Raw genomic sequence first — 9,528 nt, forward strand, 5'->3', positions numbered from 1 at the left:
GGTGCCTGCTGAGATGTTTGGGACACTATGTAAACAGTTAAAGATGACAATGAAAACACCATAAAGTTAATTACAACAAATTAAATAAAAATAAATTAAAGGTCAAAACTGTTAAACTGTTTCAATAGAATTATGCCGTGCTCAGAAATTCTGATATTAAAGAGCTAGAGCTGGAAATCTGAGTAAAGCATAAAATACTATAAATATCAGCTTCCATGTTCAGTTTTCTTTTTTTCTCTGTGATCTTCTAAAACTAACTAATATTTATGGGCTCTGAGATGGTCTTGGAGAAATATAACATAATAGACTTATTTGTAAAAGGTAAACGTCCACCCTTTGCCGCCCGGCGGGAGCATGTACTTGCCAGACATAGCAAGAGGGAGAGGAGGACAGCACCCCCATGGGGGATCGACACACTGCAATCCCTTCTCCATCTCTCCCTCCCTTCAGCACTCACACACGTATGCTCGGCATGTTGGGCCATGTGGAATCCAGCTGCCTTAACCACCAGACCACAGAGTCAGCTCAAAGAGTTTATATTTAAAAGACAGTTTCAAATACAATTGAAAAATGGGAAGAATATTTTGAGTTGTCTTCTTGTAAAACTCTTGTTCTACAGGTGAGGAAAGAACAGCATGAGGATATGATTTCAACTTAATACCCTATTTGTGAGTGACCTAAGGTCTCCAAAACTTTGTTCTCCTGACTCCTCAAACACAGCTCTTCTGAAATTCTTCCAGGAAATGGTATTTGCCCTCCATGAATTCTCTCCCATCTTTACTGGCAACCAACTCTCATTCAACCCTTTTCTTGACTTTGTCCTAATGGAGACAATATAGCAGCATAGTGAACAGCAAAGACTTCAGGCTCAGATAGGCCTGGGTTCAAGCCCAGGCTTAGTTATTTCCTAATCACTGACCTTAGGCCTTGAGTGACCAACTTGTTCCTGTTTGCCCAGCACCTTCTTGCTTTAAAACTAAAGATCTTTACGTCCAGAAAGCTGCCTCAGTTCCACATAAATTAGGACAGCTAGTTACTTAACTCTCCCAGCCTAAGCTCTTTTATCCATAAAATATGAATAACAACAATAATCTTTATACCTCACAGTGCTGCTGTGAGACCTGATGAATGAATGTGTGAGGACATTTAGCACGGAGCTTAGGTGGCCCTGGGAAGTACTCGCTACTGTATCTGTACTTCCTCTCAAGTGTCCTTCTAAGTTGGAGATATAAACCTGAGATGTTAGGTATTGCCTCTGTTTTGAACAAGAAGGAAAAGGAATTCTCTGAGAAACAGGACAAGCAACAGACTCAGGTAAGTGGGTACAGTAAAGAAAGACCAGAGAACATAAGGAAGGAAAGAGAGGTCCTATGGGTCAACATAAACAAAAAGAAACACAGGGAATTCCAAGATCATGGCATGCATGGTAGAGCTTAGTAATAAATTCTACTCTTAAGTACATTATTACACCTAGCATCTATATAAAAAAACCTGGGAGAAATAACATTTTAAGCAACAAATATCAAATCACCTCTCTCATTTTTTTGGAGAGATTTTTGTTATAGGGTATGTACACTCACCAGAAAGACAGAGACAGACAGAGAGAAAGAAATGGAGAAATCACCCCTCAGGAGGGATGGCCATGCCGCAATCTCTTCTCCTCCATTCTCCTCTCAGGATCTTGAGCACCCACACACACACGCCCGGCATGAGTTTAAGCCACCAGGTCCAAGACTCGAACCACGGTCAGCTACATGGGAGTTCAGCGACATAGCCATTATGTTGCCAACTGCTGATCCCAAATCACCTCTCTTTAATGCATCAGTGGTTGAAAGCTTTTCCCTAAGGAATGAAATAGGGATAAGTCAGGTCAGGGATATGCTTTTAGTCATCTTCTAGGGCCACAAAACTAGAACACAAAGGCAGAGAGCTGATAGGACTGAAGCCATGGATGCCATCTTAACTCCAGTGAGCAGGCAGAGGCAACTGGAATTCAGCTTCACTGGGATAACCAGAACTCAGCGTGTACAATAGAGGATCAGGGTCACTGGCTGAAAAGAGGTATATATACAATTTCCAACTGCTGCTTAAACAAGGGCTTATCTAAAGCTCCACTTTTGAAGAGGCAGAGCACATAGACACGTTTCACCAACAGAACCCAGCTATGCCAGCCACTGGCTCAGAAACAGAACTGCAAATGTCTTCAGTATCACAGAGGCAGGGACCCCAAGGGCTCAATATAAAATCCAGTTCTTCAGACCAGCAGATGGTGTAATGGTTACATCACTGGACTCCCATGTAGTTGACTACAGTTCACATCCCAGACCTGGTGGCTTAAACTCACACTGGGCACATGTTTGTGTGTGCCCAAGATCCCGATAGGAGAATGAAGGAGAAGGGATTACAGCATGGCCATCCCCCCTGGGAGGGGGATGATTTCTCACTTTCTGTCTCCCTGTCTCTCTTTCTTTCCAGCAAGCACACATGCCCTATAGCAAAAATCTCTCTTACAAAAAAAAAAATGAAAATCTGGTTCTGAGCTGAGTAACAGTGGCAACTAAAATACTGTGAATCAGAAAGTGATGGGTGTAAAAGTCAATAAAATATAAACGTATAATAAAATGCTCTCCTCTACAGAAAATTATTATAAGATAAAGTTAAAATTATAGAATGCATGTCCAAAACCAACACTAGGAGAGAAAGCCAATAATATCAACAGTTGGAATTGGAATTCGCTTCATAGGAAATGAAAACAATAAAAGAATATGAAAAAGAATTAAAAATAAGTAGAGTAAAACTCTACCAAGAGACAGGAAGAAATAATATTTCTACAAAAGAATATAAAATATGACACAAAGCAACCAGAAAGAAAATAGCAACATGAAAAAAAAATCAGAACCCTTTAAATAAAAATATATTCTTTGAAAAAAAATTTTATAGGCTCAATGTACAGAATAAAATCTAGATTGACACAGTATAACAGAATGATGAAGTAACACTGAGGAATTTCCCAGAAGCTGGCAAAAAAAAAAAAAAAAAAAAAAAAGATAGGAAAAAAAAAAGGTTGAAATAACCATCAAAAGATACAAAGGATGAATCGAGGGCTGACTCTAGGGCACAGCAGTATTGAGCTACTGAAGGGAAGCTGGAGCTCACACAGCGATCCAGATAGAATATTGGGCCGGACCAGCCTGAAACATGCTGGGCCAGTCTGCAAGTGCCTAAGATCAAACAGGCTAGCGGACTGGAGGAAAGGAACACAGTATGGTGCTCATCTTTCTCTCTTTCACTCTCTTTCGTTCACGTGCACACACCATATCATGAATAAAACAATAAAACAAAATGATAGAGTGAGAGATTACAACACGTGAGGACCAGCCAGGGGCACGGTGGTTGAAGCAGCTGGATCCCACTATGGGATGGTCGACTGGGCAGATCGAGGCCAGACCAGGTGGCTTGAGAAACACATCAGTCTATTTGTGTATGTTCCCAAGAGGAGGGAGAGATGGAAAAGAGATTGCAGCAAGACCGTTCCCTAAGAGAGGTACTTTCTCCCTCTCCTGACCCCCATTTCTCTGTCTCTGGTGAGTGCATTCTTTCTGGCATAATAAAACAAACAACTGCAAAATAACAGCAGAGACTGTCAACCAAACAAAAGCTGGTCCTTTTGTAAATATTAACAAAATACACAAGCCTTTAGGTTCTAGATACCACAAAAGGAAGAAGTAAAGACAGAAGAAAGGAGGGCAGGCAAACAGACAATATTAGGGACAAAAGACCAAGGAGAATAAGGAGAGAGATTGACAGCTTTGTTAGGGTGCTGAGTGGACCAAATAGACAGAGGTAAGTCAGGGCAACCAAGAAAACCAAACAATAAAGAGCAGCATAAAGTGATGGGTCCTACATGGAGAGGAAATAATGGAGAATGGAAAGAAAGACCACAGAGAAGAGCAAGATAGACACTAATGGAAGAGGCGAGTGGAGCTCAGCATAAGGTAACCATATGCTATCTCTTCAAGCATTTTCCTTTCTAGGTAAAAAGCTAGTACAACATAAAATAAAATCAATTTAGAACAAAATGACTTTATTAAGAACTATTTATACAAGATGAAAATAATATAGCAGAAGGCTGAGAGTGAACTTAATTGTTCTTTTATGTATCTGAATAGCTCATTAGCAGAAATCAAGGTATTCATTACGACAGCACAGCCAATCTTCCTCCACAAAGAGAAAAAAAAAATTCTAATCCAACTACCAACAGAGGATCTGGCTCCTGATTTCACGTGCTAGAAAATACCTTTTAGGCATGAAATGATGAATATTAACTTTTATTAAAATATAAAAAAACTATCAATGAATGCAGTGTATTATAGTTATATACATACCTTCTGACATAAATATACATATACATATGTTTTCTTTTATTTGACATATTTCTGAAATATTTAAAAACAGGATAGGTAAAAGTGTAAAGTCAGCCAAAAAAAAAAAAATACCAATTTTGTCCTAGATATTCTTCCAAAAATGTTCTTCCCCTTGGAGATATCTTTTCCCTGCCCAGGCTTTTGGGTTATGCCCAGAGGTTTCATATTTTAACAGAGGGAAAAGTATCAAGGCAGTGATCATTTGCATTTAGCGAATATATTTAAGAAGACATCAGGTATTAGTGGACAGAGGATTTTGTTAAAAAGCTTTCCTGATAAGGATTGATTTCTCTAAAACCACAAAACGTAGAACTACTACCATTCTGTCTATTCCTTGGCCAACATTACCTCTGATGTAAAGCCAGGATGTACAATTGAATAAGAATTCTTAAAACCAAATCAATAATACATAATCCAGCTCTTCCTTCACATACATTACTAAACTTCAAAAAAGAAAGAGAGGGAGAGAGAGAGAGAGAGAAAAGAATGGGCCCTCCCCATAACCTAGGTTAAGGAAGCTAGATCCCACATGACTGACTGTGATTGGAGTCCAGTCTTGATGGCTTGAAAAACATGCCAGGTGCATATGCATGCCCCAGATCCTGGCAGCATGGAGAAATGGAGACTGCAGATGATCACATCTCATTGAGCAATGCTTTCTCCCTCTCCCTCTCCCCACCCCCCCACCCCTCTCTCTGGCAAGCACATGCACTTTCTGGCAATTAAAAAAAAATCTCCCTTAATCATGGATCTATTCATGGATCTCTTTTCATCAAAGTCCAAGTGCTTATAGACACATCGAATGCTTCTTTCCTCACAAAATTTTCTCCTTATCCCCCACACCCTTCTCCCCTAAGGATCCCATTGCACTTACACTATTGCTCCTTCATGAAACTTGTCCTTTTAACTCTTGTAGCATGGCCATTTGTGCACACATGTTGTTTCCCATACTACACTACCATAGTCTTAAGGGTAATATTCCTGTCTGAATTATCGTATCTCTCACAGTTCCTAGAACTGCCTGAAGTACAAGTGTTCAAAAACTATTTGTAAAACAACTGAGGTAGCTATACATTACAGTGATTTTTATTAGTAGTACGAAAAGCCTCTTCTCCAGAAATATATGTGCCAAATCTAGGTTAGCTGCTGACTTCCAGTGTGATACAGCCTCTTTTCTGGGACATCGAATTCTCATATTATAGAATTAATCATAGAAAAAAATTAACATATAATATTTGTTTTAAAATAGTTACACGTTCAGCCTAGCCCACTGGCAGTGTCAATAACTAACTGAACTGCTATGCTGGAGGCACAATGGCCAACTGCAGGTTCCGATCCTGGGTTGGTTCAAAGCCACACCAGGTGCATGTGCACATGCCCAAGATGCTAACAAGGAGAGCTGGGGAAGTGGGATCGTGGCATGATGAAACCCAGCCAAGGGTGCCTCTCTCTTTCTCTCATGCACTTGTACATGCTAGTCTCTATCATGAAGAAAGCAAACTTAAAAAAAAAAAAAGTTACATTCTGGCCCAGCCATGGTGGCACAGGCAGTATTGTACTGGACAGTGCTGGAAGCCACATGTCTGACTACGGGTTTGGATCCAAAGTCAATCCGGAAACACACTGGGTGCACTACACGGGTGCCAAGATCAAGGAAAGAGGAGTCACAGCATGTACACCCTTTCTCTCATGAATAAAAATAAAATAGATACATGCTATGAAAGTGAAAATTCAGACCTTTACAATAAGACTGATGTTACTTTTTGGAGGGAGATGTACCCTTAAAAGAAGCAGCCTGCTAGCTAAGGTAACTGGGGACCTGATTTCCATTGCCAAGGCTTAATCATCAATTGAGGCAACATGTATAGGAAAGACGGTGACACTTTAAGAAAGTGAAAGACAAGAGATCGCGGGTTTTAAAAATTTAACAATTTACAACACAGGATTCCCCAGATAGGCTTTATAATTAAAAGGTAAAAAGTCTGGGCATACTCAAGAAGAAAAGAGAAAAAAAGAAAAAAGATGAGAAAGAAGGCAGGATAATCGCTCTCACATTTAGGGAGGACAGACCCCCTCCCCCGAAAAAAAAAAAAAACATTATTAATCAGTATAACCAAATAAAAAGTTATAAAAGTAAGACACTTAAGAAAATTTTGAATAAAATATTGAGAAAAACTACATGGTGAAATTTTAAAATTCTGTTTTAGAGCTTAAAAAACAATGTGACAGGGAAGTTCTTCATGGTAGGGAAATTTGAGGAGTATATGAGTTTAAAACTAAGAAGCAAAACAAGATGCGATGAGGAGAGCACCCCCTTCCTTAAGACGACGGGAGACTGAGGACAAAGACTACACTATTTCTATATTACTAAGGATTCTTGATCTGGTAGGCTCTGCTTCTGGCCCTCTCTGGATGACAATCAATGCCCGGAGGGCAATTACATTTAATCACTTTGTTATTTAATAACTATTAGGTACAGTTTCACATGAGGGATTTGAAAAAATAATTTCTAGTTCAGATTAATTTATAAAAAGCCCATTCAGTTGTAACTCAGGGACAAGGTTCTCCACAGACCTTTATAACCTGTAACAGACAAGTCCCAAAATACTTTTTTATTTAAATCACCTTTCCTAATTACTCCTAATAAGGGTTCTCAGAGACATTAATTTCTGCCGTGCAGCAGTTTTCACTAGCCACTTTAGTAAAAATGACAAATTTATATACACGTTTACATAGGGTGTGTGAATGTGTGCAAACACGAGTGCATGCATGCACACACACACACACAGACACACACACACACACACACACAGAGGTCCATATGAGATTAAATAACAAAGGCTACAGAGTACATTCAATGAACGAGATTAAAATCTAATTAAATTTAACCTAATATTGGCCTTCATCATAAAAATATGACTTTCTGGGACCAGCAGATGGCATAATGGTTGTGTCACTGGACTACCATGTAGCTGACCACAGTTTGAGTCCTGGACTCAATGACTTGAAACTCACATCAGGCATGTGTGCAGGAGTGCCCAAGATCCTGAAAGGAGAGTGGAGGAGAAGGGACTGCAATGTAGCCATCTCCCCAGGGGGTGATTTCTCGCTTTCTGTCTCTCAAGCAAACACATGTGCCCTATAGCAAAAATCTCTCAAAAAAATCATACACATGTGTATACATGTGTGTATATATATATATATGTATATATATATATATATTATGACTTTGTATTTATACAGTTTATCATCATCACTGTCATCATCAGAAAGACATAACATGAGGTCCTGGAGCTCTTCTGTGAGCTATCCAGTACCATCCTGGTCTCAGCGGTGACACTCACACCCACTGCTGCCATGACCGAGCAGATGATCATCCTTCATGACACCCTGAAGGGCTACAATGGCTGGGTAACCCAGACTGCCACCACCCTGCAGTTCCTAGACATGATACTGTTCACTTTTCGAGACAAGACCATCATCATGTGCAAAATGAAACCAACAATGGCATTCTGCAGCGTGCCCTGGCGGGGCCACTCTCACTTTGTCAGTGATGTGGTCATCTCCATGGATGGTCAGTTTGCCCTCTCAGGCTCCCAGAATGGAACCCTCACCTCTGGGATCTCACAATAGGTACCACAACGAGATGGTTTGTAGGCCACACTAAGGATGTGCTGAGTGTAGCCTTCTACTCTGACAATTGGCAGACCTTGAGATAAGACCATCAAGTTGCTGGGACCAGCAGTTGGTGTAATGGCTATGTCGCTGAACTTCCATGTAGTTGTAGTTGACCACGGTTTGAGTCCCGGACCTGGTGGCTTAAACTCACACCAGGTACATTGCATGTGTGCTCAAGATCCCAAGGGGAGAACAGAGGAGAAGGGATTGTGACATGGCCATTCCCCCCTGGGGGTGGGGGGAATTTCTCACTTTCTGTCTCTGTCTCTCTCTGTCTTTCTGGCAAGCACACATGCCCTATAGCAAAAACCTCTAAAAAAAAAAAAAATCAAGTTGTGGAACACTCTGGGGGTGTGCAAGTACACTGTGCAAGATGAGAGCCACTCAGAGTGGCGTCTTGTGTCTGCTTCTCATCCAACAGTGGTAATTCTATCATCGTCTCCTGTGGTGGGACAAGCTGGTTAAGGTGTGGAATCTGGCTAAGTGGAAGCTGAAGCCCAGCCACATTGGCCACACAGGCTACCTGAACATTGTGACTGTCATTCCAGATGGATCCCTCTGTGCTTCTGGGGCAAGGATGGCTAGGTCATGCTGTGGGATCTCAATGAAGGCAAGTGTCTTTATATGCTTGATGGTGGGGACAACATTAATGCCCTACGCTTTAACCCCAATCACTACCGACTGCTGCCATAGGTCCCACATCAAGATCTGGGACTTAGGGCAGGAACTGAAGCAAGTTATCAGTACCAGCAGCAAGGCAGAGCCACCCCAGTGCACGTTTCTGGCCTGGTCTGCTGATGGCCAGACTTTGCTGGCTACACAGACAACCTGGTGCAAGTGTGGCAGGTGACTATCATATCAGCTAGAAATAGCAGAGCTTTAGAAATAAAACCAGTTTTATGACTTTGAAAAAGAAAGAAAGAAAGAACATGAACAATGCATTATGCTGACTGATGTCCAGTACAGCATAATTTTTCCACATCAGAAAGGACAAAACATTCAAGACTGCATATTAAACTATTAGTTAGAAAGATAGATAAGCAGATGCAAAATCCTGATTTGGCAAAATAAATATTTGCAGAGAGTTATATTTTTTGTAGGCTGAATTGAGGATGAATGCAAACGTACATGTGAAAGGTATGATTTTAAAGAGATTAAAAGAGAAAGAAGCTTTGAGAAGCATCAGGAGCTGAAATGCTCCTGCCCTAATCTGGAACATTAGATAGAATCTCACAAAGGTTTGTGAAATAAAAGCAACTGCTGTATGGATAATTCTAGTATCGCTATCATCAAAAATATTGTAAGTACCTAAATATTTTTATATTTAAATATTTTAAATATTTTTAATTTATAAAGTCTTAAATATTTAAATATAAATGTTTTATATTTAAATAAAATGTTAAATAAAATATTTATATTGAAAAAT

The 9,528-nt window shown here is 40.1% G+C and overlaps 1 protein-coding gene and 1 pseudogene across 1 annotated transcript in view; one reads left to right on the forward strand and one right to left on the reverse strand.

The window, feature by feature from the left end:
* Positions 1-9,528, reverse strand: part of IQCM (IQ motif containing M) — a 472,102-nt gene that overhangs the window by 375,919 nt on the left and 86,655 nt on the right. The gene's annotated exons all lie outside the window — the stretch shown is intronic.
* Positions 7,740-9,005, forward strand: LOC102499002 (receptor of activated protein C kinase 1 pseudogene; annotated as a pseudogene).

This window comes from Tupaia chinensis, unplaced genomic scaffold (genome assembly GCF_000334495.1).
Source record: "Tupaia chinensis unplaced genomic scaffold, TupChi_1.0 Scaffold139871_1, whole genome shotgun sequence".
NCBI classification, from domain to species: Eukaryota; Metazoa; Chordata; class Mammalia; order Scandentia; family Tupaiidae; genus Tupaia; species Tupaia belangeri.